Source organism: Peromyscus eremicus, chromosome 10 (genome assembly GCF_949786415.1).
Source record: "Peromyscus eremicus chromosome 10, PerEre_H2_v1, whole genome shotgun sequence".
In the NCBI taxonomy this organism is placed as follows: domain Eukaryota; kingdom Metazoa; phylum Chordata; class Mammalia; order Rodentia; family Cricetidae; genus Peromyscus; species Peromyscus eremicus.
The window spans coordinates 93468995-93480714 of record NC_081426.1 but is presented as its reverse complement, the minus strand read 5'-3'; the positions used below and the strand labels follow the sequence as shown (position 1 = coordinate 93480714).

General features: G+C 44.1%; 1 protein-coding gene across 8 annotated transcripts in view; it reads right to left on the bottom strand.

Moving 5' to 3' along the window:
* Lrrc8b (leucine rich repeat containing 8 VRAC subunit B) overlaps window positions 1–11720 on the bottom strand; it is a 68839-nt gene that overhangs the window by 40785 nt on the left and 16334 nt on the right. For 5 of the 8 annotated variants that reach the window (XM_059274877.1, XM_059274874.1, XM_059274879.1 and 2 more), the window contains exon 2: window positions 11465–11627. The exons of 2 other annotated variants lie outside the window; for them this stretch is intronic. The gene's annotated coding sequence lies outside the window, so the exon portion shown is untranslated. Of the gene's footprint in view, window positions 1–11464; window positions 11706–11720 lie in introns of those variants that run through there. One more of the 8 variants, XM_059274876.1, reaches the window with a different exon arrangement.

Genomic DNA, 11720 nt, shown 5'->3' with positions numbered 1-11720 from the left:
ATGCATAAGGTCCTGAGTTTGATTCCCAGCCATGAAGGAAGAAGATGGAAGGAAAGACACGTGGCTAGGGAAGAATGTGAGTCCACTCCAGACACTGAGTACGGAATACAGATTTGTCCTGCATTTTGTTTCTGTTCTCATACAGGGTCTCAAGTGGCCCAGCCTAGACTGACACTCACTTGGTAGCCAAAGCTGACCCTGAATTTCTGACCCTCCTGCCTCCATCTCAAGAGCTGGGATTACAGATTTAAGCCACCATGCCAATTCTAAGCACAGTGTTTTCCCAACCATCCGGAGCAGAGTCCTGGTGGACGATGCACCCCCAGTCTTTAGGGGAGGAAAGGATCTGGAGGAGAAGATGCTCTGGGAGGGAAGAATGAGGCAGCGTGGTCCTGAGCAAGGAAATGTGTCCTGGGGTGATATCCCTGTGAATAAATACAGCAGTGAGGACATTCGGGGTTTCAGATTCCAGAATAAAGCACACGACTGACTTGGCTTTAAAAAGATAATCACAGAATCTGGAGGACTGAAGCAATATTTTAAAAAATACTGAAAGTACAAGAAGTGCTTTGGTCAGAGGTGAAGTGAGGAGAGCAAGGGGGTCAGGGACCCACAGGGACAATTTAAATGAAAAGGTGTGAGGAGGGTCTGGACAGGGAGTGTGATGAGAAAGAACAGAAATGACAGACTTAGGAGGGACGAGGAGGGACGTTGGCTGGGAATGGCTATCTAAAGTGGAAGTCGCTGAGTACTGCTGTTTCATGTCAGATCAAGAGTAATTAACTTAACTGAGGGGTTCTGCCTTAGGGTTTGGCTACCTAGCTTTTAACTGAAAAGTGCTAACAGAATATTGCTGCAAGAAGGAAGGCAGCAGCCTGGCCAGTGGTCCATGGGGCAACTAAGGAAGGCTGAGAAGAGGGGATCACAGAGGCAGCAGATAGGTCAGCGGTCCACGGGACAACTAAGGAAGGCTGAGAAGAGGGGATCACAGCAAAACTACTATCCACACATTTACACATTATCCATCAGGTTTTCCCTGATGGGAGTGGGCTCTGCAGTTTTTCAGGATTCAACATAAGGTCTTGGTGTCATTCTAGCTGTTAAAGAGAGCCAGGCTGCAAGGACAGATGACAAGCCTGATCTGGGCCACAGGGCCAGCCGTGGAGGAGACTGAGGCCGTGCCTGCATGAGTTGTAAAAGGCAAAGTTTGCACAGCCTGTGGACTTTCAAGATACAGAGGATTAACAGACAATAGAAAAGGCAAACAGAGCCCAGGGCAGGTGTGTGTGTGTGTGTGTGTGTGTGTGTGTGTGTGTGTGTGTGTGTGTGAGAGAGAGAGAGAGAGAGAGAGAGAGAGAGAGAGAGAGAGAGAGAGAGAGAGAGAATATGCATGTGTTAGGCTGTTCACTTCTGCTAAAGGCTCTGGGATGTTGAGATATAAAATCCTGAACTTGGTAATGTGTAAAAAGTACATTAAAAAAAACAAATGTAGCCTCCTCCATAAAACAACCCATTTACAAGAGTGCTCTCTACAGAATCCCATTTAAAGACAGTCAACTTAATTTTATTTATGACAACTTAGTAGCATAAGACATAAAGTTGGCTTATTGCTTATATAGTGGTACACATATGTAATTCTAGCAGGTGGGAAACAGATACTAGGAAATCATAGGCTCCAGGCTAGCCTGGGCTACATAGTAAGACCCTGTCTGAATAAAAAACAACTCCCTCAACTCCAAACATATGTTATAGAATGCACACACACACACACACACACACACACAGAGAGAGAGAAAGAGAGAGAGAGAGAGAGAGAGAGAGAGAGAGAGAGAGAGAGAGAGAGAGAGAGAGAGAGTTCTACAAAGCACCTCTCAGAAAAATCTTTGGCCCAGCTGCCCGGCTGGAGGCAAGCAGGAGACTGGACTAATCAAGACTTCCTCTGAGTGAGTCCCAGCATCCCCACTGCAGATGCTCACTGCTTTCCTGATTGTGAACTGCCATAAAACCTGCAAAGATACACTTTTCATTTTACTCCAGTATAAAAAAAAAATGGCTTCTCTCAAACCACACTCACTAGCGTGTTCTAAATTACTGGTCGTAGAAATAGTGAACATATTTAGTTCACTGACATCAAGAGTAACAAGAATTTTAGAAGTGGTGTTTTCTGTTTTTATAAGTATCAACATCCTTTGACAGCTCTGAGTTGGAGACCATATCCTTGGACAATGTAGTTTTGAAGTGCTTGTTTCCTTCTGCTGCACAGACTTTATCTGTGATTTGTACACTTGACGCTTATTTATTCTGTGTGCTGTCTCCATCTGCTAGAGGGTGTGCCTCGGGAGCATGGATTCTCTCTGTGGAAATCACTGAGAGTTTCTCACCACCAAGCCCATACAATAAATATTTGGTGGGATAAATCACAGCCCTGTGCATGTTTCACTTTAAGAACCGATCATGTGTTTTCTTGAGCAATCATGTCACAATCTCCAACTTAATTTTGAACGATGACTCCTATCTATCTACCCTAAGGAAACTCCTCTGGGAACAGACCAAGGCTGCCAGGGTCTCCAGGTGACTTCGCTGCCCACCTGTCTGAGCGAGGTGTTGCAGAGGCTCCTCACCTGCTGCCCTATTCTGGTTTCTGGGTTTCCCCTCTCACATCCTGTTGGCAGCGTGTGCTCCAGTTCACATTTCCTTTTGGCATTTTGACCCCAAGTACCTGAGTTTAACATCTGCTGTTTTCATTGTTTGGAACTTTTGGTGATTAAACCTGGTGAAGGATCTAAGCCTGTCTTTGTCCACAGAGCAGCCAGTACATGACATTAAAAGTAGACATTCTAGCCGCCCTTTCCTGACAAGGCCATTGTTATTCTTTGTTCCCACCATGAGGCCCAACCAGTGCCCTGGTTGATGGATAATCAATGACCAACCCAGTGTAATCTTTTTCTGGTCAACTAGAAATTAAGCTTGTATGAACTATTGCATAATCAAATCCAGGAAGAAAGTATTAGACTCCAAACTCATATTGAGAATGATACGAAAACTCCAGACTTACAAAGAGATGCATTGTACTTAACTGATGTTACAACTTTTTCATTTGATACTGCAACACATTAGAAAAAGTATTGTGACGCTTGCTTTATGACATGTAGACAACACAGAATGTGGGCTGCAACTTTTTAAGCCATTAAATTACGGTTATTTTAATTCCAGGCCCATCTAGCATGAGTGAGGTAGCATGGAGGGAGGTGTCGGAGACTCGGCAGTTGACAGCTCTCCTTTCACGAGTGATGACTCAAATCTGCTAGCCTGAAAATGAATCGGAAGGGCACACAGCTGGCACATAGCTGTCAGCATCCTACTGAGCAATAACGTGACTCCTTCCCCTATTTGTGCGAATGGCTTTGCAAGCAGGATTGCAACCCAGTGAGAGCATCTCTCCTCTGCAACGAGAGGCTTTTAACGTCCTGGAGCACCTCCACTGGGTTCCTTTGTCTTCACGGGTACCATAAACTGCAAAGTGACTTCTTGATTTTACTTAATGAGAAACCGATCTTTAAAGTCAATGATCTGCATGAACCACTTACAAAATAAGGGCTCCACAATTTGAGAAAAGTTTACTAAAGGAACTTCACTAGCAAGACATAAGGGCCAGAAAAGTGCAGGGCCAGAATTGGGTGCCTGACCACTGAGTTCAGGAAGCTTGCTTTGCTCTCAGGGTAACACACCTTAATTAATGTTTTAACTTTTTATTATGGGAAATTCTAACCACACACTAAAGCAGAGTGAGCCCACACCAGAGCCCATGTGCCCAACAGTGATGTAATAATCACAACACCCACCCTCTCTGGGTCACCCGAATGGCAGTCTAGACACGGCTCATATCTTATTTCCATGTACCTTAAGTAGACTCTTAAAAATATAACTCAGATATCATAAACACACCCAGTGGTTTGCTACAGATGACTAATCTGAAACAAACAAAATGCCTGACTTTGGAATCCTTACTATATTACACGGTGTAAAATATTCCCAGTAAGGCTAGTTTCAAACCACTAATGAAAGTGCAGTTGAGATGTACATACAAATGTGTCAACCTTATATAATACTTCAGCTCTGCAGAAACACTGGGCATAAGATCGTGTGTGTGTGTGTGTGTGTGTGTGTGTGTGTGTGTGTGTGTGTGCGTGTGCGTGTGTGATATGCACGTTTATCTGTTCATGTATACCTGCCTATGTATGTACATGCATCTCATGGAGGCAAGAGGTCCATGTCAAGTGTGTCCTATCGCTTTCCACCTCAGACAAGCTCTCCCCCTAAACCTGGAGCTTGCTCACTCATCTGGAACAGCTGGCCAGCAAGGCCCGCGGATCCTGTCTCCACCTCCCTAGCGCTGGGATCACAGGCATGCACAGTGCACCGTGTTTACACGGTGCTGGGATCTGACTCAAGTCTTTGTGCTAAAACTTGACGCAGTTATGTCCTCAGCCTCAGACATAGAGATTCTTCAGAGCACAGGTAGTTTGCAAATTATAATAAAACTGGGAAGTGATGAATGTGTACTACTTTCAATACTTCATAAATTTTTATAACCTAGTTTTCCTAATTTTTAAAAAATTTTATGTGTATGGGTGTTTTGCCTGCATATATGTCTGTGTAGCATGTGCCCAAGGTCAGAAGGTGGCACTGGATCCTCTGGAACTGGAGTTACAGATGGTTGTGAACTGCCATGTGGGTGCTGGGAATCGAACCTGGGTCCTCTGGAAGATCAGCCAGGGTTCTTAACCACTGAGCCATCTTTCCATCCCTATAACTTAGTGTTTTTAATGATCAACAAGTGGCTTGCAAAATTCCAAAAACAACTTAGGAAATTATTGTTATAAGCAGGTGCATGTTAGCGTTAACATGCCCGACTCACAGTGAAATAACTAGTAATTCTTGTCTGGATTCCTCTGCTGTCTCCATCCTCTCCCCCTCTGTGGTGCAGGATTTAAGGAGGAAAGGGAAATCTGCTTCGGGAAGCTGCACCAAGGTGGAGGCGTTCTACCTGTTATAACAGCCTGCTCTTCCACGCTTCTGGGGGGCGAAATGAGATGCCCTCCTGAATGCTCAACTTCATATCACCAAGGAATTACGGCCATGCCTTTATCTTTTGTTGTCCATTCTCAAGTCTCCAAGAAAAGGCATTTGCAAAGCAGGGGGAGGAGGGCCTTGGAAGAGGGAAAAATACATCCATTCTGAGCCCATGAGCACAAGCCATTAATGGATTCTAAGCTGAAGAAGATGGGCGGTAATGTGACTTTGCAAAAATCAGTCACTGTGTCTGCCTTTCAGAACCCACCACAGTGCATCAGGCGTGGTGGCGCAAATGCAGGTGGGTAAAGCTGAAATGACCTCCAGCAGGATGAGGATGCCACATGACCCCACCTTGAGTTTACTACATTCAAGCAAAGCTCCAAGGTCCAACCAACCAACATTTTTATATTTTTTCATTTAAAAACTGGACTAGGAAGGTTTATAACAATAAAATACGAAACTAGAAGGATCCCTCATGTGCTTTCCATGTAATTATCAGCTCCTGCCAATGCCCATGCCCACTTTGCTTTCCAGCAAATGCCGAGCAGATGAGATGACTTCATCCACGATCACTCTAACTCCGCACACCTCGTCTCCATCTTTCAAAATCCTACGGTGCTCCTTCCTCAGTATTTCCACTGATCTTGTGGTGAGGGCTCTTTGGGACATCCACTCAATCGCTGGCCTGCTGTTCTTAAGTTGGACATTCACAATGTCCCTGACTTAAAAGGCAGGAAACCTCCCTGATTATACATGTACAGCAAGACTTAATTATTAGTTAGGGAAGAGATCAATGGACAATTAGTTTTTACAAAGTTTGCTGACATTTGGCATATTTTTACCGAACATACTGACTGAATTCCTTGTGTGAACACGGCATTGGGAAACCACACACCATTTGGGTAGGCAGAGAGTATGACGGGGAGGAGAAGGGAAGGAGAAGGGACTCGCGAGCTCAGGGGCCTGGACTATGTCTTTCTCTTCTGGGTATGTACTGTGCAGGGAATACTGGGTGGGTCCTCTGAGCCTACCCATAAAAACAGGACAGCAGCTGCCATTCTCCTTCCTGAACCTGTCATAATCCACTGTGACTGTGCCTCTAAGGGTGGCTTTGAAATGGAGGCATACCACTCCCTGTAAACGCAGAAATGATTGGCTGTATCACTATGCAACAAAGAAATCTATTGCTTTGGCCCTGGATTCAGGAAGAGAATAAATTAAAACTCTCAAAAGGAAAAAGGGGGAGAGAGAGAAATGGTACAGAGGGTGGATGGCAGTCATAGCTAACAAACAGACCGGGGGAATGTAAGGGTAATGCCATGCGTCCCATCATGTTAGGCTGGACAGACCGAAGGACAGCTGGCAGGGTTGCTATCATGGCAAAGGAGCTCTGAAACATTCCTGCTGTATTAAATAATGAAATTAAAAGGCAAGACTCACATGTGATATCCTCTGCCAACAAGGCTGCAGAACATTTTAATGAAACGGTTACTATTCCGAGTTTACACTCCCCCAAGACACTCTCGAAGACTCCACCTCCTCAATGTCGATTCTGCTTTACCAAAGCCAAAGGATCACTTAAGATCAAACGACAAACATCTATCACATCACACCAGATACCACCGACATCCCAAAGGAACTGAGGTCTCTCCCTGCACCAGGAGAAAGGAGGAGAGCTGGATTTACCCAGAAAATACCACTCTATCTACAAACCACACCACTGTTCTATGGAAGAGCAGCAAAGAGTCTTAGCCTATGTAGCACGTGTTCTGGGATATTATCAACATTACTGTAAGTTTTATTACAAGAACACGACAATTACAGTGGACAAGTTTGTATTTTTAAAAATCTCTGAATAATCTAGGGCAATCCTGGGAAGGATTTTTATCAATTTGAGACCTTAATACGACTTCGCAATAGTCTATGAAAACAACAGCTGTTGAGCCTGGTAAATCCAAATGAGATTATCAGGTCAAAATCACAGAAACACACAGAACATTTCAGACCCCAGCACAGGGGCAATGCAACAAAATAAAAATCTCACCAGGGAAGGAAGCATGTTGTTTAAAAAGATTTTTTTTTTTTTTTAAAGATTTGACCACAGTATGTAACAACCCTGAGAATTTACTGCAGAGGAAAGACAGAAAAGATGTACTGAGAACTTAACTTCCTTTCTTCACGCTTCCAGAGGAACTCTACAGCACACTGTCCCTGCATAACCTAACATCTTATTCTCCACATGCACATAGAGTTTTTAAACAACTTGCTTGCTTTCTCAAAAGTAAGGTCATCATAGAATGAACTTTCTTTGCACAGACTGTTAAGTAATGAGACTGGCAAAGTCACGAACTTTGCTACCTCTCAAGTATACTGTGAAAAGGCCAAAGTTTAAGACATCTAACAAGTAAAATGAAAAAAAAATTTTTTTTTTAACTTTCCAAATGTATATTTCTTTGAATATCTTGAGTACTGACACCCATGGAGACCAATTAGCACCAAACACTTCTCAAGGCTATTTATAAATCTCCATATCTCAATGTATGCACTGATAATAAATGGCCAATAAATAGAAAATGTTCTATTTTTTCATCTGTGGGACAATGTTGAAATTCACGGGCTATTCTGCTCTGATCCTGGGACCTATTAATAATTTTTTCTATGATTGGAGAGATGGCTCAGCAGTTAAGAACACTTGTTATTCTTGCAAATTACGCGGGTTTCCTTCCTAGAATCCACATGGTGGCTCACAACCATCTACAACTCTAGTTCCAGAGGATCTAACACCTGATTCTGATTTCTGCAAACACCAGGCATGTACGCAGTACATTTACATGCAGGCAAAACACATGAAATAAAATCAATAAATCTGAAAATCTTTAAAAAGAACCCATAAATCCAATGCATCTGTATTCTTCCTTTTCAGTCAACAACTACGCAAGTCTAATTTCACAGCAGGAACTTGGTTCTACTTTCACAACAACACATAAAAAGTCAATTAAAGCCTAGTTACTGAACTGACACATGTCCATCAAAAGACAGAGATTTCCCTACTATCTGTTCCCAGGAAGACAGATGACAGATGTCCCATGTGAGGATCCAGCCCTAGGAAGCCGCTGAGGGGAGGCAGAAATCATGGGTAAACTTGGTGCAGTCAAAGCATCAGAACATTTCATGAGAAGACGATAAAATGTGGGAATCCCAGTGTTTCCTACCGGCTGATGTAATGTTGACAACAGCCCCATAGGGGTTTCTTACAGATCAGACAAAACCTAACACTGTGACTTACTTAAGCCTCCACAACTGGTAAGCGTGACAGAGTATAACTAACATCCATGTGACTACTGAAAAGACCAGAATCAGCACCTCAGGTTCCAGACAGAGGACGATGGCAGAGGGACTGCTCTGTGACCCTGAGAGTCACAGGAGCTTCAGAGGAGAGAGCTGAGCCAGTGTGAGGACCATACCCAAGAGTTCACAAGCTTGCCCAAGCAGAGGACTCTTGTCTCCAGAACCTGGCCTAAAGGTGGGCATGGGTTCAAGGACGAGACTCAACCTGGAAGCCACGAAAGCAAGGCATGTTCAAAGCCAATTATCTTTGTTCAGTCCGTCTCTCTGGTATACAACAGTGTCTGGCTTTACACCCAAGTTTCAAATGTCCCTGAAATGTTATTGTAACAATAAGGGTTACTGTTAGACTGCATTCTACAAATTTAGATGATTATCAATATCAGGAAAGTAGTTACTGAAATTATCTGTGGTCACCTCGCTATCATTTAGGTACCTATCTCTGGCTGCCTTCCAAGTCCCCAAGTAGCTGAAGACAACACTGAATTTTGCTTCCTATCTCCACTTCCAAGAGTGGTGGGCACATGCCACACCACAGCTTACCAAGGGAGAGAGCCCCAGGGCTCTGTAAAACTGACCTATATTCTCAACCTGTTTTTGTTTGAGAGGGGGCCTCGGGCCTCAAGTAGCCCAGATACGCCTGGAATTCCGTATGTGGCTGAAGATAACACCTCGAACCCATAGTCCTTCTGCCTCTACTTCTCATGTGTTGGAATTACAGGCATGGACTACTATACCAACTTCAAAGTACCAGTGAAAGAGTTCTGGTACTGCCAACCCTTTTTATTCAAGTCAGTATCCAAATCAGCTCCTTTAGACACACAGTCCAGTCGATGCCCACAAGGAGGCTGAAAATGAACTCTCATCTATCCCTACCACCGTCAGCCTTAACATTAAGCCAAGATAGGCAGCCTCTCAGGACGCCAGCTTCATCATTAATCAAAACAGAAATAATTCCTGCTGGCCTAGTTTCTACTTCCACACTGATGATAACATCAAAGCCATGATAACTCCCTCCACCCACAAGGTATCAGGGAATGGTGGCCTGTGACAGAGGAGACTCCTCACAAATACAACCATAAAACCTGCCACTCTTGCCCACAATGTCCTCCCTCCTGGAAGACAACGAGCCATGGGGACCGCAGAGCTTCCTCGTCTCAGCAGACCTCACCCACGCAGGAGTCTATTCTCCCCATAGAACTAACTCCACTCAGTTCCTTCAGACCTCTCCCATTGATGGTGAGAAGACATTCATTTGAGGACTTGGTGGAGAACTTAATCCATTCCACCTTGAAAGGTGACAAAATGTGGGAGTTATACTAACAATGGTAAATGTCAGCAAGCACAGCTCACCAGTAATCACAACAGGGTCCTTCCGATTACAGCAAACAGTCAATCTTAGGTTTTCTCCCCTCAGATTTCTTTGATATCAGTCTCTTCTGCTCCATCTCATCTGGGTCTCTCAAGATGATTTCCCTTACCTCCAGTACAGCCACATGGCTGCCAGTGTTGCTTGCCCAAACAAACCTGGTGTCACCTGCTGCTGCTTTTTTGTCCTTGGACCACTCTTTGGAAAGCCATGTGCTGGGCACAGAGTTCAAAAGGAGTTTCCAGTAGGGAGGTGTTAGCTCATGCCTTTAATCCCAGCCCTCGAGAGGCAGGTGGATCTCTGTGAGTTTGAGGCCAGCCTGGTCTACAGAGAGAGTTCAAGAACAGCCAGGGCTACACAGAAAAACTGTGTCTCAAAAAATCCAAAACCAAACCAAAAACAAAAACAAACAAACAAACAAAAAAGGAGTTTCCAAGCCCAGCTCAGGCCGAGCCTGGGCAGGTCAGCATGGACACCCAGACCCCGCTCCCGTGCCCTCTCCTCCCCCTTCAAGCTACAAAGGGGGAAAGCTGGCTTGGGCAAGTGGATGCACTGTAAGGTGTGTTAGAAATGTAGTGTGCCAAGCCGGGCGGTGGTGGCGCACGCCTTTAATCCCAGCACTCGGGAGGCAGAGCCAGGTGGATCTCTGTGAGTTCGAGGCCAGCCTGGGCTACCAAGTGAGTTCCAGGAAAGGCGCAAAGCTACACAGAGAAACCCTGTCTCGAAAAAAACAAAAAATAAAATAAAATAAAAAGAAATGTAGTGTGCCACTGACTCCAGACACGCCTCAGATCATTGTTAGAACCATCCCAGTGGATGCACTGTAAGGTGTGTTAGAAATGTAGTGTGCCACTGACTCCAGACACGCCTCAGATCATTGTTAGAACCATCCCAGAGGCTAGTGAAATCGGCGGATACAAGGTCACTGGGTGAAGAGAAAAGCCCGACAGGCAAGGAAGTAAGAATGGAAGGGAGTTCGAGTCCCCTTGCCACAGAGCAGCAGGCCCGTACAGCAATTCCCGTGCCAGAGTGTTAAGTGTGGCTCAAGAGAAATAGTGTTACTGTGTCATTCTAGGCTTAGCATTCCTAATACTCTTGTTTTAGCAGTGTTCCTGGTAATTAATTTTTGTTACATAGAAGCATTTATATTGCCATTGCACTTTCATTTTCATTCCCAACCAAGCTGGTAAAATGTATCTGTGGTTTGGTTTGCAATGGATGAGCCATGACTCTATAATCTAAAACACAGCACTAAGTTACTTCATGTTGTACGTACCACCTAAATACACAAAAATATAAGCAATACAAAATGTAAGACAATAAGATAAACTTAAAAACAGTTGTTTAGAATTGAGCAACTATGTCATTTTGCTTAATATTTGAGTAGTTTATGAGCACCCTGAGAATACCATCCTTAAAGATGCAATGTATAAAGAACAAATATGAATGTAGGTTAACAATGAAGTGTGGTCAGCTACTAAGTCTTACAGAAATTACACATTTTCACAAAATCTAGAGACTATTTCATTGTAATTTTAAAACAAGCATAAATTTAGCATGAATTAATTGACTGCATTTAAAAATGTCAGGAGTAAGGAGCAAAATACCATAAACTATTAGTCTTTGGGGCTGCTTTTTATGAAGTTAGAGGAAAATTTGATGAAAGCCAAGTACCTTGAACAGGGGACATCCTAAGCAGGCAGCTCTCCATTCAAAGATTAGGTTGAGGAAAATGTAAAGTTTATGACTGGTACGCATTAAAAACTCCCCAAATACGAATGTCTGTACTGTAGACTCTTCACAGACTTCTGTGGGTCATTCTCCACCCTCGTTAATCCTGGGGAGGGAAAGGACAAAGGGCATCAGTCCACAGCCCAGCGTCTCTTCCAGTGGGTTGCTCCAGTCTGCCCCCCGTGACGACGCCTATTAC